This window comes from Meles meles, chromosome 12, assembly GCF_922984935.1.
Source record: "Meles meles chromosome 12, mMelMel3.1 paternal haplotype, whole genome shotgun sequence".
Classification (NCBI taxonomy): Eukaryota; Metazoa; Chordata; class Mammalia; order Carnivora; family Mustelidae; genus Meles; species Meles meles.
This window is the reverse complement of record NC_060077.1, coordinates 73,204,608-73,230,601: the sequence shown is the minus strand read 5'-3', so window position 1 is coordinate 73,230,601 and position 25,994 is coordinate 73,204,608. Positions and strand designations below refer to the sequence as shown.

At 38.4% G+C, this 25,994-nt stretch overlaps 1 pseudogene; it reads left to right on the top strand.

The window, feature by feature from the left end:
* The first annotated feature begins 17,705 nt into the window (after positions 1–17,705).
* On the top strand, positions 17,706–18,487 carry LOC123954538 (annotated as a pseudogene).
* The last annotated feature ends 7,507 nt before the right edge of the window (positions 18,488–25,994 follow it).

The window sequence follows — 25,994 nt, the reverse complement described above, 5'->3', positions numbered from 1 at the left end:
TAGTAGTGTCATTGCTAGGTTGTAGAGTAGCTCAAATTTTAACTTTTTGAGGATCCTCCATATTGTTTTCCAGAGTGGCTTCACAGTTTGCGTTCCCACCAACAGTAAAAGTGGGTTCCCCTCCTCCGCATTCTCTCCAACACCTGTTGTTAATTTTAGCCATTCTGACTGGTGTGAAGTGGTAGCTCATTGTGGGTTTGATTTGTATTTCCCTGACGAAAAGTGATGCTCAGCAACATCATTTTCATGTGTCTGTTAGCCATTTGTAGGTCTTCTTTGGAGAAATATCTGTTCATTTCTTCATGTTATTTTTTAGAAGACAGAAATTTATACTTTCCTCCAAGGTAAATTTTTCAAGACTATTTTAAGAGGACAGTTGTGTGTGTCCACTCTTTTTGCCACCTGAGTTTACAGTATATATGACATGTATAAATACCAACAGTTTATAGTATTTATGGCATGTATAAATACCAACATTATACAACATGTACAAATACCAACATGTATAAATACCAAGGTTTACTTACCTTATGGTTTTCTATTTTCTATTGTATATATTTAAGACACAAGAGAGATTAAAATTTCTAAGCATAAAAAATTCTAAGCATAAAAAATTATATCAGAATTTTAAAGGATAATTAAAACATGGTGTTCTAATTAGTTTTATTAATTTTCTGGCAACTAGGTTATAAAAAATTGCTAAGACTTCCGCAATCAGATATTTTTTAACAAGTTTATAGCATGGAAACATTTAGGGAGTGAGGCATGACAGTCAGAGACACACCTTTCCAAATACAATTTGTTTACCTTACTTCCACAAACTAGTTTATGACTCAAAAAAGAGAAATCAAAGAAATGGATGATGGCAATAAAAATTAAACTGTTATACAGAGAGTCTCTATACTTTCTGGAGGTTTCAGAAGCCAGGAACTGTTAATTGGTCTCCATGTTCTTTTCTTTTTTTTTTTTTAATTAAAGATTTTATTTATTTATTTGAGAGAGAGAGAGAGAGATCACAAGTAGGCAGAGAGGCAGGCAGAGAGAGGGGGGGAAGCAGGCTCCCTGCTGAGCAGAGAGCCCAATGTGGAGCTCGATCCCAGGACCCTGAGATCATGACCTGAACGGAAGGCAGAGGCTTCAACCCACTGAACCACCCAGGTGCCCCTCCATGTTCTTTTCTTGAGGAGCTTAAAATCTACTAGCAAAGAAAGATAAATTCACAAATTTGTGTAAATGCAGAAGTACACTGAAAGAAAATGAGGGCATCCATCACTTAGGTATTTTAGAGAACAGTTAGCACTTCAATGTGAGTAGACCACAGGGTGAAGAGGAGAACAGGGGAAGAGATGAAGGTGGAGACTGGTAAGGATAATATTGTTGATTTTAGTTTTTAAAACCTAAATCTTGTCTCTAGTATTTTAAATTGCTGAACTGCATGTATAGTATACCAATGTTATAAACAAACCTATAGGTGTTTTTGTATGCGGTTTATTTGTATAGAAAAAAGGAACATGTTCAAAACAGCCTCAGTAGTTACCACCATGGAATGATTTTGGGTAATGAGAGAGGACTTTTAGCTTCATAAATATATTATTTGAATTTTCCCAACAAGTGTCTACTTACTTTCTAAATTAAAAAGAAAACTCAATCTGGCAGCAGTGTTGATGTGCAAGACCAGAACCGAAGAAACCAATTAAGAAGCTGTTGCAATTTAATTGTCCAAATGAAAGACAATGAAAGTCTAAACAGAATCAGTAGCATCAGGCATAGAGAGGAGGAGGTGGATTGGAACTATATTAAGGATGGAGACTAAGGAATGTGGTGATGTTATCTCTGGAATGAATGAGAAGGAAGAGGTTAAAGTGACTTCTAGGTTTCTAGTTAAAGTGACTTAGCTACCAGTACAGGATATATAGGGTGAAAAACATATTCCTTCAGGTTTGGTAATGTTTGAGACATCTGTGGGGTATCCAGGAAATAATGATCTCATTATGGAATTAGATTTATATACCTAGATCCACAACAGAAAAAGCAAGGTTTGTTATGGCAGAGACAACTGTAGACTCAGATATGCTAATCATATCAGGTAATGTCCTATCAGGAATCAGAATGAAACCCACATGGTTCATGCAGAAAGAATTAATAATGGAGGTGTGGGGGGAAGAGAACAAACCAAGGGAATGAGGCACCCAGAAACTAACAACAGTAGGGAGCTGTTGTTGCTTGTAAAGCCAAAAGAACAAGGGGAAGAAGGAAAGTTCTAGAGACCACTGAGAATGGAAATCGTGGAGGAGGGACACCAGGTAAAAATCTGAGTGTGGGGGCACCTGGGTGGCTCAGTGGGTTAAGCCTCTGCCTTCGGCTCAGGTCATGATCTTAGGGTCCTGGGATCGAACCCCACATCGGGCTCTCTGCTCAACGGGGAGCCTGCTTCCTCCTCTCTCTCTGCCTGCCTCTCTGCTTACTCGTGATCTCTCTCTGTCAAATAAATAAATCTTTAAAAAAAAAAAAAATCTGAGTGTGGAGGGATGCATTGACTGAGAAGTTTGGCCCAAAGCAAAAATGAAGCATAGAAGAGATAACCTGGTCTACCTCTCCTCCTAGTCTCCAGCTTCCATTTTCCCGACTCCTGTTGGCCAAGCCCAATCAGAAGAAGGCAGAGGTCAAGGGAGTTCTGGATGACACCAGTTCACAGAAACCAGCCTTCAGAGACATAGGGGTAAGCAACGGAATACTGAGAACGAATCTGTAAAAGAACAGTCATCATCTTATGGACTCCTGTTCAAGGATCTCCTTGGGGACTTTAAAATGCCCTGGAGGAGGAAGAATATGACACACGTGAAATAATTATGAAGAAGTTGTCCCGGACTTTGGATCATTGAGACGTGAGTTCCAATCCCTACTCTGCCACTTACTGCCTCTGTGACTGGACAAATGATCATATTTCTCTAAGCTTCATCTGCAAAATGAGGATAAAAATACTGAATGTAGAGGATTATCACAATTAGATATTTTATGTAGATGTTTAACCCAATGCTTATTGTAAACCAAGAGCTTCGTGAATATCAAGAGGAAACAGGGATGATGACAATGACTATGAATGGCAATTGTTGCTCATTCGGATCCTAAAAAGGATTAGTGTGAGCTGGAATTGACTGGGGTTTTCAGGGTACAACTTGAATGATAGGCGAGATATAAGGAGGTGCATGGGGAATACAAGCATTTTTTATTGAGCACATGGAGTTGTGAACAGCCTAGTGTGTGGAAGATCATAAGAGAACTGATGGATCTGGAGGCTTGCTTACTCTCATGCCATCTCGGAAAGCCAGCAGCCCAGGACAGACACACATCCCGTAAGTCTGTCACCCCAATCTCCTCTTGTCAGCTGACCTTATGGCCATCAGCTCTCACTTCTCAGCTAAGAAATTATCTTTGAATGCCTTAGTATGCTTTTCCCTTGAAGAGCTAAATACAATTCTGCAAGTAGTAAATAATGTTAAAAGAGCCTGGTGGTGGGAATTATGGAGGGCACGTATTACATGGAGCACTGGGCATGGTGCATAAACAATGAATTCTGGAACACTGGCAAAAAATAAAATAAAATAAAACAAATCTGAGGAATACACATTCTCCTGACTCAAGTCAGAGCAGAGAACATAGCTCAAGAAACAAAACCAAGACTAATTTTCATAAAGTCTTCCTTGACCAAAAAAAAAAAAAAGGTCTTCTGGTACTCTTCAAATGCCTTTTGATTTCCAGCAGCAAAATCCCAATATACTCCTTATAGTTTCATGTCTCTTAATATCTGCTTCACTTCTGTCCTGGTTGTTACAAGTATGTTGGTGTTAACACCCCTAATGCACTATAAGGTCATTAAAAGAGGTCATTTCCCTTTTACCTGTTGTAACTGTAGTTCCCAAGTACAAACTCGTACCAGAATCACCAGGGATACTTGTGAAAATACAGACTCAAAGACAAGGTGCTTTAATGCTGTCAGTTTAGGATGAGACCCAGAGGTCTAATTTTTTTTAGTTTTCCAAGGAATTCAGATATACTTTCATTTTGAGGAACATCCAGTACTCACCTACTAAGACATCTCCAATACCTATGCCCAGTGACTAGTAAAGAAGATAGAAAAAGGACGTGGCTCAATTGGAAGAATGTTCTTTCATTCCAGGCTAAGATATTTTATTCTGCAGACAGAAATGTGCAAAATGTTTAGAAAGGAAAGGGACATAGTAAGATACATGTTTTGTTTTTTTAAGATTTTATTATTTATTTGACAGGCAGAGATCACAAGTAGGCAGAGAGGCAGACGGGGGGTGGGAGGTTTGGAAGCAGGTTCCCTGCTGAGCAGAGAGCCCAATGCGGGGCTCAATCCCAGGACCCTGGATCATGACCTGAGCCGAAGGCAGAGGCTTAACCCACTGAGCCACCCAGGTGCCCAGTAAGATACACGTTTTACACAAACCATTCTGACCACCATAGAAATGCGCTGCTCTAGAACTAAAGAAAATTCTTGAGACTGACCGGTAATTCTGGCAAACTGTGAGTGGGTTTGAATTGGGTCAGTTGAAGTAGAAAGAAGGGAAGAGATGTGAACATTTCAGGAATAACAGGAATTGGGATGCCTGAGTGATTCAGTTGGTTAAGTACCTGCCTTTGCCTCAGGTTGTGATCTTGGAGTCCTGGCATCAAGTCCCATATCTGGCTCCCTGCTCAGCAGGAGCCTGCTACTCCTCCTGCTTGTGTGCTCTCTCTAACAAATAAAATCTTAAAAAAGAAAGAAAGAAAGACAGACAGACAAACAAGGATTAATGATCAAGTAGATGTGGAGAGGAAAGACAGATGGAAGTGACAAATACCCATTGTGTTTCTGACTCGAGCATATGGGTAGAAAGAGATCAGAGCAGAACTACAGAAGGTGTAGCATATTTAAAGTTGGGGACAATTGTTTGCAGGAAGGCTGTTAGCCAAATGATCAAGTTGACTTCCATGGTCCAATATCATGCCCACATGATTCTGTATCATGATACATTAACCTCAGAAGAGCCATCCAGGTCCCAGGTTCAAATAGGGGGATCACTGGTATACAGATGTTAGATGAAGCCATGTATGTGTCACAATACCCCAGGGAGTGTATGTTGATCTAAGGAAGGAGCACATCACTGAAATCAGTTGAAGATAAAGGGACACCAGAGGAGATTGGGTAAAGTAATCAGACAATTTAAAGAAGAACCAATGCAAAGAAAACCTGTAAAATTTTAGGTAGTGGAGCTCCCCCTTCATAGGAGTTACTCATGCAGGAGACTGATGTCATAATTGGATAGTTGTTGCATTGGGGCAGAGATGAGTCCAGTGCAGGGGGAATAATATCAATACAGAGTTCTCAGAGAGGAAAAAAAAAATCAAATGGGTCCATTTTTCACCACTTACTATTTAAATGATCTTGGAGGAATTAAATGAGTCTTGAAGCCTCATTTTTTTTTTTTAATTTTATGCTCTGTCCATTTCACAGAACTATTGTAAAGATGAAAATAATATTAAAGGGATTCTTCAAATACCCATTCCCTCTCCTACTTTAAATCCATATATAAAAATTTCAAGAAAGTGTGACAAAATGTCTTCTTTCATTAGGTAATGAAAGGCAAGCCTTCTCATTTTACAAGGCCCTAATGACCACACAACTTTCAATTCTGTTTTCATTTTCTTTCTATATTAATAATGGGTATATTTTTGGATGTTGCAGAAGAGGTTACTATGTTGGGAGAGGATCAGACAGTATTTCTAAATCTAATGTTAATACTGCATTCTAGAAGATGGGAGGGAACTGAAATTAAGCTTCTCCCCAGCAGTTTTTAAAAGCCATTCTTTTTATCCTCTTGAAATTTGGGACCGTTGCCCATCTTTTTTCTGGCATCTATCCTATTCTCTTGATTTCTGAAAGATTATCAGCAGGTTATATACAAACCATAATAATTTTTACGAAGAAATTATCTCTTCCTCCTAGGTAAAACAACAAGCTTTAATTTTCTTTTACCTAAATGCCAACAAAGGAAAGAAGCCATTTAATTATTTGTCTTTTAAAAGATGTTTTTCATTGCATTTGCAAAGGTTTACAAGGAATACATCTAGTGCTTAATTGCTTGTAGCTAGGGAATACAATTATTCTTCTGGAGTCTACCAAATATTTATTGTGATTGCCTCTGCCTAGGTTTCAGGCTCATACCACAAAGATTGAAACTAATTGAGCCCAAACCCCAAAGCTATTAAATGATGGCAGATTTTTGTTGAAAAACAGGGGTAATGTCAAGCCTTTGACACTGGGGTTGAGGGGGAGGGGGAGTGGTGTTAATGTATTTTGCTGTGCTGCTAGAAAAAACTGACTGACAGAATTCATTCTTTGCCACATAATTATGTACTTCTTTGTTGACCCATCTGGTCCCCTTAACAGTGTGCTAATACCATCATAAAACAATCAGATTAAATTGGTCTTCTGGTGATCAATGGTTAATATGGTTTCATACAAATTATTCTTAGACTGTGAAGCCTTTCCTATTAAAATTATAAACAGAGTACCACATATTGACAGGGCTTTTCCCAATATTTGGGAGTGTGGACTTGAAATCATGAAGTCTTTCAGCATCTTTTTTGACAGCACTCTTTACAGAGTACTATTTAAGCTCAAAGGATCCTGGGTAACCCCTTGCTTATACCTAACATTCCTTACAGATAATTGTGTATCTTTTAGATAATTAGCTATCTTTTATTCCCACTTCATCCCTACTTAAAACCACAGCAGTTCATATTATCAGAATAAAAATCTTACTAAGAGTAAATAAATTAAGGAACTTTAACAGAAATACATAGTAATAGTTGTTATAAATAAGTCAATCGGAGAAAGACAACTGTCATATGATCTCCCTGATATGAGGAAGTGGAGATGCAACGTGGGCAGTTTGGGGATAGAAAAAGAATAAATGAAACAAGATGGGATCAGGAGGGAGATGAACCATAAGAGACTCTTAATCTCACAAAACAAACTGAGGGTTGCTTGGGGGAAGGGGGGTAGGGAGAGGGTGGTTGGGTTATGGACATTGGGGACATTGGGGAAGGTATGTGCTATGATGAATGCTGTGAAGTGTGTTAACCTGGCGATTCACAGACCTGTACCCCTGGGGCTAATAATACATATGTTTATTAAAAAAAATTATTAAAAAAAAAAAAGAAGGGAAAGGTAAAGCCAAAAAACAAAACCACAACAACAGCAATTTCAGGGATCCAGAAGTCAGAAAAAGGACCCTGAGTTGCAAAAGAGACAGCACTCACTCAGGAATTTCAGCTATTCTCTCTCCTCAATAGGGTACTGAGGATGGAAGTCAGAATCTCATCTTTCACCAAACCCAGCAGCCAATCCATACTGACTCCTCTTCCTAAAGCAGAGTTGACCTTGTCACTCTCCTACCTTAGCTTCTTCAAGGACTTCCCGTTACTTATAACAAAGTTCCAATTTCTAAGAAAGGCGTTCAAGCTTCCCATATTCTTCTCCCTGACTATGTGTGACTTACCTATTAGTGTAACCTTCATACACTCAAAACTCTAACCACCCTAAAACATTCTGGCTCTTTCATGTGTCTATCTCCTCACCATGAAATTTTCTGTCTCTAATTCTCTTCCCCACAGTTTGTTTTTAAATCTATTCAATAACCACTCTGAAAAACAGTTTGACATACTAAATGGAGTTAAATCATATGCATACTCTATGACCCAACCATTTCATTCTCAAATACATACTCAAGAAAAATGTATATACCTGAGCATCAAAAGCATGTAAAAAAAAAAAAAAACTCTTAGCATCATTATCTGTAAGAACCAAATGCAAGTGGAAACATTTACATCAACATTCATGTACATAACCACAGTATATAAACAGAATACCACAGAACCATAAAAAATTAATGAAAAGTTATGCTATGCAACAACACTTAGAAACAAAATGTTAAAAGAGCCCAACATGGAAGAATACATACTGCACAATTATACTTTTATATAAAGTTAAGGTATGGATGCAACTAGTCTGTGGTGTTAAATGTCAGGATAATGGTTACTCTCTGGGAGGAAGGAGGGACAGTGACTGGGAGGACGCATGATGACTTCAAGGTTCTCAAAAGGTTTTACTTCTATTTCAAAACAACTTATCTACCTGTACACTTAAGGTTTGGGCATGTTTCCGTATGTATGTTACACAGAGTGAAGAAAAAATTCCTATTTTTCAAAGTCAAGATCAATTACTGTCTTTTCCTTAAAGTCTCAGCTGATCACTCTCATTCAGAATTAGTTTTTCTCTGAGTTCCCTATGGACCTAATTTTTCTCTCACGGCATTTGATTAACATACCTTGAATTTCAGGCATGATGATTACATATGACATGGGTTAGGTAATCAAAAAGAAAGACCCTTTTTTAAAAAAGGAAAGAAGTAGAGAAAATTGGGAAGATGTGATGACTAAATCTGGGGTTTGGTGGACCTCTCAACCCTTATCCTGACCAAGTCCTTCTGCTGAAGTCAAAAATTCCTCCTCCTCACACGTGTTCCTTATCCAGCTCTGCAATGATGTTTGTTTTTCTTTCTTGGTGAAACAGGATACAATATGCTGTAGGTTTCCAAATATTGGAAAGCACTGAGCAAAGAAGCACCTAGCAAGTGAAGCATGTCAGCCTGACCCAATGTTGTGCTTCACAATATTTACACAGACATGGTTCATGAAAACCAGCTAAGCCGTCCCCCAGAGCTCAGCAGTGACGTTGGGCCCTCAATTCAAGTTTTCCAGGGGCATGAACTGAAGCTGTCAGCTACATCTAAGCTTGGCAAACCTAGACCTGCAGCAACTCTTTCTATCGCTCATACCCTCACAATCATCCATACTTGGGCAGAAAAATCCATTTTGCTGCCTCTTGTAATCCCAGATGGCTAAAATGTCAGCTCCCCAGGGGCATTTTAAGTTGCCTTGAAGCCAGTTAGTCCTGACCCTCTTTCTCAGACAAAACAATCCTCCTGAGACTGAGACTTTTTTCCATAAAGTCACAGAGCTGTCCTAGATGGCTGCATCACTTAAACCTCTGTGCTCGGGCCTGTCCTCCCCTCTATCTGTATCCTCCGCCCAACACGTACGTATTATGAGCTTACTAAGGACAAACTGTGGCATTCCCCACAGCACTTTGCCCATTGTAGATAGCTGTTTCTTGACCAACTGGATGAAATATGGAAGAGTGTGGAAATTATTTTCATTCCCCTGGCTCAGTTTTTCAAAGTATATGAAAAAGGCCGTAATTCATCTGAGTCAGAAAGATGCTCTCAGATTTTAAATGCCCAATTGCAATTTTTTTTCTTTACGCAATTCCTATTTTAAAGGAAGGAAGGAAGAAAAGGAAGGAGGGGGACTTTCAAAGTTGCATTTAGACATGCTCCGCAAAGCCTGGAAACATGTGTTGAGCAGTGGAAATATGGCCTTTGCAGTATTTAATGAACACAGGAGAAATGTTCATTCAGACTTTCAACAATACTGTCTGGTCTGCCCCTTAGCTCCCTACTTCTGAGCCAGAGTCCTCACTGACAATTACTGCCTATTTCTTTTTAACAGATGTAAATGCTATCTTAATGTTTCTTCTTCTTTTGACTGTTTTCCCTCAGGAACACAGTAGTTTGGATTCCCACTGTTTAGGCTAGTTGTTTTGTGGCGTATGTTTTTTTGTTTTGTTCATTTCAATCTACTCTTTTGATAGAGCTCCTAGTTCAAATGTTTTAAGTTTTTAAGCCACTAAATCTTATTCATTTATTCACTGGAGATTTGCCTATCCCAATCTTCCTTTCTTGTCTTTATTGTTGCTGCTGCTGAGGCAAGTGCGTATGTCTGTTATTTCTAAACAGACATGGATCTGGTCTTCCCTTAGACAGTTAAAAACACTGGACCTTTGTGCTTAGGCTAACTGCTCTAACCAACCAACCAAATCCCAACTTTCAAAGGCACAATGCTACAAATGCTTACATTCCATGTATATGCCCTCCCACAAGTCCTGGGAGACCTCTCCATCCCATCAGTGGAAGGGGAAAGAGAACAGAGAAGGCATCATGACTTCATTCGATACAAAAGCAGGCCCAGAAATTATAGGCATCTTCCTGTCCACACCCCCTTGGCAATGGTCTGGGAAATGTCATCCCAGGAGTCACTGCCTCCTCACAAAATCTCCAAGTTATGAGAGGGTGAGCATGAAATTTTGGTCGAGAGTTAGTCAACTCCACCATGATGTCCCACAAGGTTCTCGCTTGACTCATTAAGAGATTCATAACATCTCCTCTCTCACTATATCCATCACTAAAAAAAAACACTTTTCTCAAATTATATGTTAGGCAGAGTACCAGACCCAGGGAATATAAAGATGTGATCTTTGTCCTCAAGGATCCCAGGTTTGGTCCTAAATCTAGCAATTGGATTGGTAAAGCAATACATCTGAACATCGTGGAAGATAGATATTAATTATTAAATGAACACCTAATTACAAGTGATGAAACTTCTTAAGAGGAGAAATACTGGGGAACATGGAAGGAAAACAGAAGGATCTTAGTTTGGAGAGAGGTTGATGAATCAATGTTTCAAAGAAGGACCAATCTTTTCCTTGACTGGTCTTCAACAGTTTGTTCACTTTCCCCCAAAAAATAATTTTGAATTACTATGCACCCAGTCCCATTTTTAAGTTGATGCCTGAAGTTTTTCAAGGTAATTTGGCAGGAAAAGGCTTTAATAGTCAGAAATATTTTCCCCCCACAAATTCACATTTGTTCAACTTCTACCTTAGAATTTCAGATGTTTTATGTTTGAAAGCTTTTTACATTTCTCTGCAAATGTATCTTTGCAAAAACATTTACCTAAATCAATTTTTGAAGTATTTTCTTTAAGACCTTAGTTGTTAATTGTTTTCTGGGTGGTGATACTATCAGCATATAATCGATAAAGAGAACAGAAGAGTGGTCGCCAAGGGTCAGACTGCGGGGAATGTTCTACTTGAAAAGGGAAGAAAGGAGAGAATTTTGGGGGATGAGGAATATTCAGATATCTTGATTTGGGGGCATTTACAGAATCCTTTGTATTTATCAAAATTCTTAAAACTCAGTAACAAAAAATCAATGAAAAAAAAGTATTTACAAATTTAAAAAGAGAAACAACATTGATGTTTGACATTTTTTTTTTCTTTGCAGCTACTCTCTTTTTCCCTTCTGGAAGTCCAAAGCTTTCATTTTAGCCAGATGTAAATTTTCTCTAAAGATAAATTTCCCTTGATATTACCTGTATTTTACTCAACTCACTGCTACCATCTTATTTAGATACTGCGAATTTTGAAAGGCATACTTTTGATACTGCCCAATTGAGAAGTTTTCTTTCCTCCTACTTGATAGGCTAGCATCTGAAAGAGACTATAAATAGTATGAGAGGCAAAGTATCATGCCATAAAGAGAAAAAAAAAGTATCCAAATATGCATAGACATTATCTTTATTGAGTATTTTTCAGCAAGTTACTCTTTTAAATCCTAAGTATTAGGGTTAAGACTCCAGATGTGTTCTCCCAAGGCACTGTTATAAGTCTATTTGACCTCTATTGCAGAATTTTTCTTCCCTTTACCCTTTATATACTTCAGTCCTCAGAAGTTTTATAAACAATAAGGACTCTGACTTGTTGTGCAGATGTGGGAACAAATACTGCAGTAAGATGACTTAATATTGTGCAACAGCCTGATGGGTCAACTGTCTCACCACTAGAGAGCCAATGCCAGCATCCACATCAGTCAGCTGTCACCTCATAACCAAAATACTATCCAGAAGATGGCAGCGTAGGAGTATCCTGAACTTACCTCCTCCCACGAACACACCAAATCTATAGCTACATATGGATCATTTTCCCCTGAGAAAGATCTGAAACAGTATCAACTGCTTCTCCACAAGAAAAAACAAAAAGACCACATTGAGACCAGTAGGAGAGACAGAGACAATCTCACCAAAACCCCAAAACCAGTGGGGCAACACACAATAGGGAAGAATCTCAAATCTCTTATTTCTCCTGGAAGAGCAAGATATTGGTACCCCATATCAAGCACCCTAACCCCTGGGATCTGCATGACAAAGATGAACCCCTAAAATATCTAGTTTAGACAACCAACAGGGCTGATGTCCAGAGGTCCCAAAGTGCTCAAGGAAACTGAAATTCCCTTTCTGAATAACTTGAACATAGTCTCACCCCAGAGGGAAAAAAAAGAGCAGTTTGAAAAGCACCTAGGCTATATGTAAAAGAAAAGCATTTGCTAATCTAAAGGCATCTACTGTGAAATAAGTCAAGCAGAAAAAGTCAATTTTCATATGGTTTCACCTACTTGGTGAACATAAGGAATAGCATGGAGGAGAAGTAAGGGAAAAACAAAGGAGGAGCAATCAGAGGGGGAGACAAACCATGAGAGACTGTAGACTCTGAGAAACAAACAGGGCTTTAGAGGGGAGTGGGTGGGGGGATGGGTTGGCCTAGTGCTGGGTATTAAAGAGGGAACGTATTTCATGGAGCACTAGGTGTTATATGTAAACAATGCATTTTGGAACACTACATCAAAAACTAATGATGCGCCATATGGTGACCAACATAACATAATAAAAATAAATAAAAATTTAAAAAATAAAATAATAGCATGCACTGGAGGAATGGGTTATGGTTGAAACTAACCCCAGAGATGAAAGCACTGATAGGTGCCAATTTTTCTGTCAACACAGGTAAGCTAGCTTAAATAAGCTAGCTTATTATTAGACTGGGCACTTCCAGCCACCTTGCTAAAACAGGAGGGGCCAGGCATTCACACCACTATCCTGATGCCTTGCTAAAGCCAGAGAACATGTAAGAAGCATGTACTCTCCCGCTTCCCAGCTGGGCAAGTATGAACCATCATGGCATTCTCATGCTCCCTAGCTAAAGTCCACAAGCATGGGAAATTGTAACATCCTTTGCTCCTTGGCTAGGGCTTGTGAATGGAATCAGTCATGGCATTCGTCTGCCCCCAAGCTAAAGCTGGTGCATGCAGAGAGGTAAGGTATTCTTTCACTGCATTCCTAGAACCCACAAAAGGACACCATCAAGAAACTTCCTACTTCCTTTCTGAAGCCAGTGAGTGAGCCCTGCCCCTCCACCTCTACACTGCTAAAGCAAAAAGGCATCATAATCCACACAGGGGATATCCTTGATTGCCTGGCTCTCATGGCTGGTGGGGAGCGGGGAGGGTGGCGGCATTCCTGAGCTGCACCCAAAAGTAACAATAGGAAAGACTGTTCTTGGTAGGCCACCATATCCAGGGCATTACACAGACAGCAGACTGAAACACAACTCCAGTCTTCCTATGAAAAGACCTATTTACTTAGCCCAGAACTTCAGCCTGAGAGACAGACTTCAGGTTTGCCACACATCTAGAGGCTAAACATCCACATAAGATAATCAGGGAGAAACAATCTTTGCATACCCTTTTGGCCTTGCTACAGTTCGATGAGAGATGAGACTTCACACAAAGGGGTTTCTACACTTGTTTCTACACTTCCCCAATTTTTGCAACTGTTGCCCAGGATACATCTCCAGATAACCTGATCTGGAGGTCATCAATCTTTACAACTGTGGCCCCATAGGATGGTACATATACTTATATACTTTAAAAACTGCTGCTTGAGAGTTTGTCTTTCTAATCAGCCTGAAACTAGGGGCTAAGATTCCTCCCCTTGGAATGGTCACTTTATATAGGTCTCAGTACACCCTCAACAATGAATATATATCAAAAATAATTCAAGAAGTTTAGACAATCTGGAGGTTTTGAGAGACAACCAAGAGCTAGGGCAGGGTAAATGAGAAGCTTCATCATCTACATGAGGTCACTCCTTCAAAACAGAGGAGCTGCCTTACCTTACACACAGAAACAAAAAGCTAGAGAGACCTTAACGATAAAAAGATAAATAAATTGCCTGATAAAGAATTCAAAGCAATGGTCATAAAGATGCTTACTGATATTGGGAGAGGAATGAACACATTGAGAATTTCAATAAAGAAATAGAAAATGTAAGAAGGTACCAAAGAGACGTCACAGAACTGAAGAATACAATAACTGAATTGAAAATACACTGGAGGGCTCAAAAACAGACCAGATGAAGCAGTAAAGTCAGCGAGATGGAAGACAAAGCAATAGAACTCACCCCAACAGAGCAGCAGAAAGGAAAAACAATATTTTTAAGAATGAAGGCAACTTAAGGGACCTACAGAACAACATCAAGCAGAATATTTGCATTATAAAAGCCTCCCAAGGAGAAAAGAAAGGAGAAGAAAGTTTTTAAAGTAAAAAAAAAAATCATCACTAGCCATCAGGAAGATTCAGATCAAAACCACATTGAGATACTACCTTACACCAGTCAGAATGGCCAAAATAACAAGACAGTAAACAACATGTGTTGGAGAGTATGTGGAGAAAGGGGAACCCTCTTACACTGTGGGTGGGAATGCAAGTTGGTGCAGCCACTTTGGAAAACAGTGTGAGATTCCTTAAGAAATTAAATATAGAGCTACCCTATGACCCTGCAATTGCACTACTGGGTATTTACCCCAAAGATACAGGTGTACTGAAAAGAAGGGCCACATGTACCCCATGTTCATAGCAGCAATGGCCACAGTCACCAAACTGTGGAAAGAACCAAGATGCCCTTCAATGGATGAATGGATAAAGAAGATATGGTCCATATATACTATGGAGTATTATGCCTCCATCAATACCAACCTTTTGTATCAACATGGACAGGACTGGAAGAGATTATGCTAAGTGAAATAAGTCAAGCAGAGAGAGTCAATTATCATACGGTTTCACTTATTTGTGGAACATAAGGAATAACACAGAGGACATGGGGAGCTGGAGAGAAGGGAGTTGGGGGAAACTGGAGGGGGAGACGAACCATGAGAAACAAACTGAGGTTGTTGGAGAGGAGGGGGTGGGATTGGATGAGCCTGGTGGTGGGTATAATGGAGGGCACATATTGCATGGAGCACTGGATATAGTGCATAAACAATGAATTATGGAACACTGAAAAGAAATTAAAAAAAAAAAGAAAGAAAGAAAGTACAAATGGCTTAAAAACTTCCCTAATCTAGGAAGGAAAGAGACATCCAGATTCAGGAAGCCCAGAGAGTTCCCAAATTGATGAACCCAAAAAGAACCACACCAACATACATTATAATTAAAATATCCAAAGTTAGAAACAATTGTAAAAGCAGGAGAAAAAGAAATTATTATATACAAAGGAAAATCTTAAGACTATCAATAGATTACTCAGCAGAAACTGTGCAGGTTAGAAGGGAGTGGCAGGATGTATTCATAGTGCTGAAAGAAAAAACTCAGAACCAAAAATATTCTACCTAACAAGGTTATCATTCAGAATTGAAGAAGAGATAGTTTTCCAGATAAGCGAAAGCTAAAGTTTATCCCTACTAAACTGGCTTTACAACAAATGCTGTGGGACTTCTTTAAGCTGAAAAGAAATGGAACTAATCAATAACAAGAAACCATAAAAAAGTAAAAATCTCATTGGAAAAGATAAACACAGGAAAGGCAGTGGATTAGACATTTATAAAGCTACTATTAAGATTAACTAAAACCACGATAATTAGTTAAGGGATACACAAAATGAAAAGATATAAAATGTGACACTGAAAGCATAAAAACATGGGGGAAGAGAGCAAAAATGTAGTTTTGGAATGCATTCAAATTTAATTTGCTATCAACTTAAAATACACTGTTATAGTACACACAAATTAATATATGAACTTCACACAGCAACCACAAGAGAATAGCCAGAAAGCAATTAACAAAGTGGGATTAAGTACATATCTGTCAATAATTACTTTAAATGTAAATAGATTATATTCTTCAATCAAAACAAAAGAGTGGTTGAATGGATAAAAAGACATCTATATAGTATCTACAAGAGATTTGATTTAGAAGGACATATTCAGACTAAAAGCAAAGGAATGGAAAAAAGATATTCCATGAAAATGGAAACAAAAAGAAAGCTAGTATGGCTATACACATATTGGACAACATAAATTTAAAACAAAGACTTTAAAAAAAAAAGACAAAGAGGGGTACTACATAATGATAAAAGGGTCAATCTAACAAGAAGCTATAATGTTTACAAATGTACACTCCTCCCACATAGAAGCACCAAAATATATAAAGCAAACATTAACAGGCCTTAGAGAGAAACTGACAGCAATACAATAGTAGGGGACTTTAACACCCCACTTATATTAACGGATAGATCGTCTAGACAGAAAATCAGTAAGAAAATACCTTAAGGAAACAAAACAAAAAAAGAAGAAGAAGAAGAAGAAGAAGAAGAATGAAGCCCAAAGAGCAATAAAGATCAGAGTGAAAATAGAGACTAAAAAAAACAATAGAAAAGATCAATGAAGCAAAGAGGCTTGTTCTTTGAATGAACAAACCAAACTGTCAAAACTTTAGCTAGACTCACCAAGGGGGAAAAAAGGTCTCAAAAGAAAAAAGAACAAAATCAAAGAGGAATCACAACTGATATGTCAGAAATCCAAAAAATAAGAGACTACTACAAATAATGATATGTCAACAAGTTGGACAACTTAGGAGAAATGAATAAATTCCCAGAAACTTACAATCTTCCAAGACAGAATCATAAAGAAATAGAAAATCTGAAGAGACCGATTATTAGTAAGGAGATTGAATTAGTATCAACAATCTCTGAACAGAAAGCCTAGGACTAGACAGCTTCACTGGTGAATTCTACCAAATATTCAAAGAGTATTTAAAACCTATCCTTCTCAAACTCCTCAAAAAAACTGAAAAGTAGGGAATGCTTCTAATTTTATTTTATGAGGTAAGCATTACTCTGACACCAAAACCAGACAAGGATGCCCCCAAGAAAATTATAGGTGACTATCTCTAATAACACAGATGCACAAATCCTCAATAAAATTTTAACAAATTTAAGGAATTTAAGGAATATATTACAAGGATCATACATCAAGCTCAAGTGAGATTTATTCCAGAGATGCAGGGATGGTTCAAGCTGCATATCAAACAGCATGATACACCACAGTAACAAAATGAAAGATAAAAATTATATGGCCATTTCAATAGGTGCAAAAAAAAAAGTATTTGACAAAATTCAACAACCTTTCATGATGAAGTATAAAGGAGATGTACCTCAACATATCAAAGGCCATATATAACAAACCCACAGCTAATATCATACTCAAAGGTAAAAAACTGAAAGCCTTTCCTCTAATATCAGGAACAAGACAAGGATGCCTACTCTCACCATTTTAATTCAGCATGGTATTAGAAATCCTAGCCATAGCAATTAGACAAGAAATACAAAGCACACAAATTGGAAAGGAAGAAGTAAAACTGTCACTATTTATAGATGATAGGACAGAATACATAGGATACCCTAAATACTCCACAAACAAACAAAAAAACCACTTAGGACTAATAAATGAAGCCAGTAAAGTTGTGGGATACAAAATTAATATACAACAGGTGGTGAAAGATTGCTGGCAAGATCCCCAGGGAAGGCTCACCCACCAGCCCCCACCCAGTCAGGCCAGTTCATCTGGGATGAAGAAGATACTCATCTTCAACAAACATGGGAAACTGTGGCTCTCCAAGTTCTACCAGCCCTACTGTGAAGATCTGTAACAGCAAAATATCAGAGAGACAATCCATGAGGTATCTAAGGGATGAAAACTTTTGTAATTTCCTAGAAGAGGTATTGTTAATTGGACAATCTGACAACATATTTGTTTACAAACATTGTAAATTATATTTTGGCTTCTGTGTGGATTCTTTGGAAAATGAACTTGGCGTTTTGGATGTAGTTCAAGTATTTGTGGAAACATTAGACAAGTGTTTTGAAGAAGTCTCTGAACTGGATTTAATTTTCCATGCAGACAAGGTTCACAGTATTTTTTTTTTTTAAAAAGATTTATTTGACAGAGAGAGATTGTGAGGAGGGGGAGGGGAAGAGGGAGAGAAAGAATCCTCGAGCAGACTCCCCACTGAGTACAGAGCCCCAGAAGGGGCTCAACCCCAAGATTATAACCTGAATTGAAGCCAAGAGTTGGACACTTAACCAGCTGGGCCACCTAGACAACACCCCAAGGTTCACAATACTCTTGCAGAAATGGCAATGGGGAATTGTTATGGAGACCAACACAGATGAGACTGTTACACAAACTGTTGCACAAAATAAACTGGAGAAATCCTAGGCTGGCTTAGAGGGTGGGGCTCCAGCCCGTGTTCGATCACCTGTAAAGAATGTGAATCTTCCTGAGATTCCAAGAAATATTAACATAGGTGACATCAGTATAAAAGTGCCAAACCTACCCTCTTTTAAATAAAAAGTTAAAAGGCCACTCCCAGGTAAAATCCTGAGGGAAAGGTCATCTAACTTTATAATGTTGTTGTTTACCAAAAATAGAGGAAGAGAGTCTTAAATTTTGCTCTTGGATTTAAGTCAGAGTACTATGTAGAGGTTGTGTAAAATCAATATGGAAGTTCAATGTTGCTTTTCCTGCTCAGTGATTTTGAAGAAATTGAGTAGTTCCAGTGTGATAGCTCTCTTTTCTAAACTGCATTCCTATACCCACCTAAGTAAGGCATGCCTTTTTAGCTACTACAGTATTTAAAAAGGGTTTGAGACATTTCCTTAAATTATGTATAATCCAAAATATTGGTGTTTTGTATGGATCACAAGTGCAGCATTCCACAATTCTTTCTGCTGTTTGTCACAACTGTTATTTAAAGAAAGAAGTAGGTACTGCATGAAAACATTACGACCTTTTCTCTTAGTTTAAACTCCAAGGTAAATGGACCTCTACATCACCTTTTGTTTGCCTGGTATCTACTTTAGCAATAATTTTTATGACCCTCTGAGTCAAGAAAAGTATATTTTATGTTAAATAAATTAATACACAAGGGGGCCTGGGCAACTCAGTCAATTGAACTTCTGACTCTTGGTCTCAGTCCAGGTCTTGATCTCAGGGTCATTAAGTGCAAGCTCTAGATTGCATTCCATGCTGAGCATGGAACTTACTACTACTAATAATCATAATAAAAAAACAAAAATCTGTTGCATTTTCATATACTAATAAACAATTATAAAGATAAATAGGAAAAACAATCCCGCTTAAAATTGCATCAAAAGAATAAAATACTGGGGCACCTGGGTAGCTCAGTAGGTTAAAGCCTCTGCCTTCAGCTCAGGTCATGGTCTCAGGGTCCTGGGATCGGGCCCTGCATCGGACTCTGCTCAGCCAGGAGCCTGCTTCCCCTTCTCTCTCTGCCTGTCTCTCTGCCTACTTGTGATCTCTCTGTCAAAATAAATAAATAAAAATTTTTTAAAAAATGAAATACCTAATAATAAGTTTAATCCAAGAAAGATCTATCCATTGAAAAATTTTAAATATTGATGGAAGAAATAGAAGAGACAAATAAATAGATATGTTAACAATATTAAATCCATGAACATGGAATATCTATACTATTCAAAGCAATCAAAAGATCCACTGTAATCCCTATCAAAATTCCAGTAGCATTTTTCAGAGAAATAATTCTAAAATCTGTACGAAATCACAAAATACCCAGAATAGCCAAAATAATCTCAAGAGCAAAGCAAGAGATATCATGCTGTCTGATTTGAAACTATAATACAAAGCTATAGTAATCAAAACAGCATGGTATTGGCACAAAAGCAGAACACAGATGAGTGCAAGAGAATAGAGAGCCCAGCAATAGGCCCAAGCATTTATGGTCAATTAATTTATACAAGGAAGCCAAGAATATACAAGGGGGGAAGGAGGGTCTCTTCAATAAATAGTGTTGGGGAAATTGCATGGCTCTGTATAAAGGAATAAAACTGGATTCCAAAACTCAAGATGATTAAAAGGTTGAATGTATGACCTGAAGCCATTAAACTCCTAGAGGAAAATATAAGCTGCAAGCTTTTTGAGTTTAGTGATTTTTCTTGAGTCTGTCTCAAAGAAAAGGAAAACAAACACAAAAATAAACAAGTGGAACTACATCATGCTAAAAAAGCTTCTGTACTACAAAGGAAGTCATCAAGAACAACAACAACAAGGTAACCACCTGGATGGGAGACAATATCTTCAAATCATAAACCTATCAATATCCAAATATATTTAAAAACCCATACAACACAACAACAACAACAAAAAAGCTGATTTTAAAAACGGGTCTGAATAGACTTTTTCCAAAGATGGCATACAGATGACCAAAAAGCCCATGAAACAATGCTGAACATTATCAATCATCAGGGAAATACAAATCCAAGCCACAATAAAGATACCACCTTATACCTGTCAGAATGGCGATTACCGAAAAGACAAAAATAGTAAGTGTTGGTGAGGATGCGGAGGAAAGGAAACCTCTTGCACTGTTGGTAGGAATGTAAGTGGATGCAGCCACTATGGAGAACAGAATCGATGTTCCTCAAAAAATAAATAGAAACACTAGAGGATGCAGCAATTCCACTACTAGGTACCTATGTGAAGAAAACAAAAGTACTAATTTAAATAGATAAATACACCCTCACATTCACTGAAATTTATTTACAATAGCCAAGATATGGAAACAACCTAAATGTCCATTGTTGGATGAATGGATAAAGACATAATGTATATATAAACACAATGGAATACCACTCAGCCACAAAAAAGAACGAAATCCTACCATTTGTAACAACATGGTTGGACCTTGAGAGTATCATGCTAAGTAGAACCAAGTCAGAGAAAGACAAACCCCACATGGTGTCACAAGTATGCGCAATCTAAAAAAATAAAACAAACCAAAGCAAAATCCAGATTCATAAATACATAGAACAAACTGATAATTGTCAGAAGAGAGGAGACTTGGGGAGTGCAAAATGAGTGCAAGGGATCAAGAAGTATAAATCTCCAGTTACAAAATAAGTCATGAGATGCAATGCACAGCATGAGAAATATACGTAATAATATTGTATTAAATTTGCATGATGACTGGTGGTAACTAGACTTATTGGGATCATTTTGCATCATTTCTAGTGTGAAATCACTATGTTGTACACCTGAAGCTAACATTGTATGTCCATTAAACTATGCATACAATTATTTGTTGTATGTCAATAATAACGTAAGCCACTCTGCAGGACAATGAAAAATTTTGTAAATTAAATCATTCTGTTTCTCTGTAAATATATAGATAGATATAGATAGATAGATAGATATAGATCTATATCTAGATCTATATCTATATCTATCTATCTATATCTATCTATATATTTACAGAGAAACAGAATGATTTAATTTACAAAATTTTTCATTGTCCTGCAGAGTGGCTTACGTTATATCTATATATAGATATAGATATATCTATATATATATAGATATATCTATATCTATCTATCTATATATATATCTCCAACTGATGTTAAACATTCACCACCTATTTGTTTTAGTGCAACATTTTCAACTCTATAACATCAGTGTGGTGGCCGGTGCTCACGGTTAGTATAATTTACTGTAGGGTTATAGAGAAGAACAAGAGCTGATTGGCCAAGATCCCATTTACTGGAGTTCTAGTCCTGAGCTCTGCAGATCCTAACAGGGAGGATTAGCTACCAACCAAATGAAGTGATTTTATTGCATCAGCAGAACTTCTACTGACTACCCAAGAAGTCCAATTTACCATTGGGTACCTGCAAGTCAAACATTTTACAGCTTAATTCCTTCGTCTTAAATTTATCCCTCTCTTAGATTTGTGGCACTGGTTTTGAGATTCGGGTAATTCTTGGCAGCAGGGTCATAGCCAGGAAAGGCATTGCCCAAGAGGGTAAAGCGCCCAGTTCTCAGGTAGTACAGACGTAATTACAAACCTAAATAGGAATAACATGAGTTGGAAATAAACTTGGCATATCCTATGGTTTATTGTTGGCTCACCTTACGGTACCGCCAATCTAATTAAGGAGAGATTAAGTATTCTTTGAGCAGGTGTTATGACTGCATGATGTTAGTCCATCTCAAATGGACTTAGTTAGAGTTAGTCCACTCAAATGGACTGCTCTATATTAAACCTTCAAGGGGCGCTTCCTCTGATCAACAATATGTTTATGATAGCCAATCATTTCCTCTCTCTCCCTCAGCAAATTTCTTTGCACCATTGTTTTGTACATGAATGACTCCACAAAAAAGTCCAAGACTTTTTTCTCCTTAGAAACTTGGAAAACTAAACAGTGAGCATCTCTTTTCTGCAGGCTTCCTCTCCTACCAAGAACAGCTATGTATTCTCTCCTTCAACTTATCATTTAGAGTCTCATCAATCTTGGCTGCATTTCTAACTTCATAAATACAGTATAATATTGGTTTGTCAACTACTGCCTTTCGGATATATTGCACTGAACTATAAACTCCCAAATCTTTATTCTATAGGTTTATACGCTTTGCTGAACATAGTACAGACTCAGCAGAAACATTAAATCATGTTGAGGTTAAATTTGGTGTCAATGAAAGTAATTTAGACAAACAAGATTCTTAACATATTAGTATCTGATTATGGGTAGCAGGGCATGCTAAGCCTTGATATATGTGGGGTAGGTGTGGGGACAAGGAGCTGGAAATAGAACCAGTGGTAGGGGAAAGCACTGGCTGAGTTTAAAGTGGCCTTCCCCCTAGGAATAGAAGGTAATTTATAGCATACTCCAAAAGGGTGGTGTTAGTTCCAAGCATCCCTAATGTTAATAAGGATCCCATCTGCTGGACACCAGGAGTCACCAGGCAAAGGCAATGCACAAAGTCAGGTGGGTGGCAGGCTCTGAGTCTGGGTGGTCCATTTAATTTGGAACAAGACCCTTTTCAGTAGCTGGAACTCAGGGAAACAGTATCCAACTGCCAAATTATAGGGAATGTCAAGTGCTAGGCATGTTGACAAGATCCTAGTCAGTTGGGCTGGAGTTCAAGGCAAGCCTCCAAATTCAGCAGGGGAACTGAATTACGAAGCAGAAATAGAGATGAAACCCATCAGAGAGACTATCCCACATGGTTTCACACAGTAGGCTGAGACTAGATGGACAGGCAGCTGCTCACTGCCGGGAAGCCGACTTTATGAGCATAAGACTAATCTCAGAGTTAGGTGAGGTCCTTTCAGATGTCACTCTGACTTAATCAAGACTGGCAAAGGAATCAGGTAGAACGGTGCCTGGGGCTGAAGGCATGGACCAAGGAGATGAATGGGGATAAAGGAAACAGAAGTAGACCCTTAATCAGTAAGTGCTGGATTTTTGTCTTAGCTGTAAAATTTAACTCTTGTTTTTCAACAGAGTCGCTTGGAATTCTGAATTAACCAGTTTTCGGTCTACCTAATTAACTGAGAACCTGCTGGTTACTCTTAATCCATCCCTGCTGGACTTGAACTAAATAAAAGGCCTCAAATATTCTGTGTTTTCACCAGTATATAAAGAAAATGAGTAGAAAATCCTGGATCAAAAGCCCCTTCGTGAGAGGCGAGAATGATGAAATAGCAACATTTGCCATCTGATGTGGTCACATTTGAGGGAATATGTGTCTATTCCTGAATCCATCTTCTCAACTAAGCTGTCAGTACCTGCCCTTCCACCATCAGGAGTCAGCTCCTCCCGAGTTATTTTCCTGGGATCTTATCTCAAAAGCAATCATTGAAATATGGATTAATTTGCATGTTACTGAATTATCAGAGCTTTTCCTCCATATCAGGAACCTGGCAATAAGAGAGAACTAGAAATTTGGGGTCTTACGGAAGTAGTGCTGAAAGAAAACAAAAGATGTAGACAAGTAATGAGAAACGTGCTAGAGTCTACCTGGAAAACAAACTTCAGCCCATAAGCAGTTATTAAGAAGAGAAGGGGAGAAAAGGACAATGAGAGACAAAGGAACTAAAAACCAACCTTAACTGTTCCATAATGTTCCTAGTGACTCTGAAAGCAGGCATCACACCTGAGGGTTTGGTGGGAAATTTTTTTTTTTTTTTAAGATTTTATTTATTTATTTGACAGAGAGAGATCACAAGTAGACAGAGAGGCAGGCAGAGAGAGAGAGGGAAGCAGGCTCGCTGCTGAGCAGAGAGCCCGATGTGGGACTCGATCCCAGGACCCTGAGATCATGACCTGAGCCGAAGGCAGCGGCTTAACCCACTGAGCCACCCAAGTGCCCTGGTGGGAAATTTTTAAAGGCTGTTAAGAAGGCTATGATATACACTTAGATTCCTACTGATAATGGGCTCATGGTAGACTCAAATAACACCCTCAAAATAACAAAATGAGGGTCTCCTGGGGGACTCAGTCAGTTCAGTGTTTCACTCTTGATATCAGCTGAGGGTCCTGAGATCCAGTCCTGCGTGGGTCTCTGCCATCAGGGAGGAGTCTGAAGTTGTCTCTCTCCCCATCTGGCCCTCCCCTTCCTTTTGTGCCCTCTAAATCTTAAAAAAAAAAAAAAAAAAAAAAAGTGACATTCCAAGAGGTATAATTTGTACTCGTTCCCCACTCCAGATTTTTTTTTTCCTCAAAGCCATTCCTGCTTCTGCATTCTGGCCTAGGGTCAACCCTCACCTTTCAGGGCTGGAACTACAGCCCCTGCCTCCTGACCAGCTGTCCTCTTCCATCCAGTTCTGCTGGACTGAGTTCAAAAACGCACAGCTCATTTTGTCAGTCCTCTGACCCATAGTCCTTCAGTGGCTCCCAATGTGTCCAATTTTTTATTTTATTAATTCATTTGTGAGAGAGGGAATGTGCAAGCACTTTTTGTGAGCATGGGGTGTGAGGGGGCAAACAGAGAGAGAGGGAGAAGGAGACTTCCACTGAGCAGGGAGGCTGATGGGGAACATTCTAAGGACCGTCAGATCAAGACCTGAGCTGAAGGCAGACGTTTAACCAACTGAACCACCCAGGTGCCCCTAAGTCTGATGTCTTAAACACATTCCATGAAAACTCTCTCCTCTGGTGCTTCTGACCCCTCTGGCTTCTTCTCTCATTATGAGGGGACTCATGCTCTAGCCTGAACACCAGCAAACGGTTTGTAGTTTCCTACACACATCATGTCAAGTCTTATACTCTTGAATCTACTGGAGCAATTAAACTCCTAGAAATTAAGTATCACGATATCCTTGAAAATGAACAAAAGACATGAAGAAGGAGGGGCCAACCTCCAAGCTCAAGTTCACATATTTATATCCCTTCCTGCTTAGAGAAAGTCAGTTTCACTGTAAAGACTAAAACATGCAGGGGCCATAGATGTCTTGGCATTATCAAGCACTTATGGAACACCCACAGAATACCAAGGTAAACATGCAAGATAATCACTCATTTATGAATTATATGAATTCAATTATAAACATATAATTCAATTATAAATATATAATTGAATTCTACAACTAACATCATTGAGTATCCTTAAATACTAAACAAAATGAAAAATTACAAAAATGATTTCTGGCTTAATAAGATGAATCTTTGTTGATACACCAAAAAGCTCATTTAGTACAAAGAACTGCAGAGAACTCTCTCCCAAGAAGAACCCCAAAGTGGTGACGTTCGAGTCCTAAGTCTGACCTTTATGCTTTCAGAGTGATTTACGTGCCCAGAGTAAATCCGTCTATCAGGTCCAGACTCATTTACCAAGCTCCTGAGACTGATGTATAAAATCAGAAGAGCATTTTTTTCATTAATAAGAAATAACTGCAAAAGCAACTATCAATTTTAAATGCCACCCAGCACATTCTCACCCAGGATGCAAGCTATAATCAAGATGAAGGCTTATTAATTCATAATGAGAATCAAAACTGCTGAGACATCAAACAATCAAGTTCTCTGCCTACTACATGTTC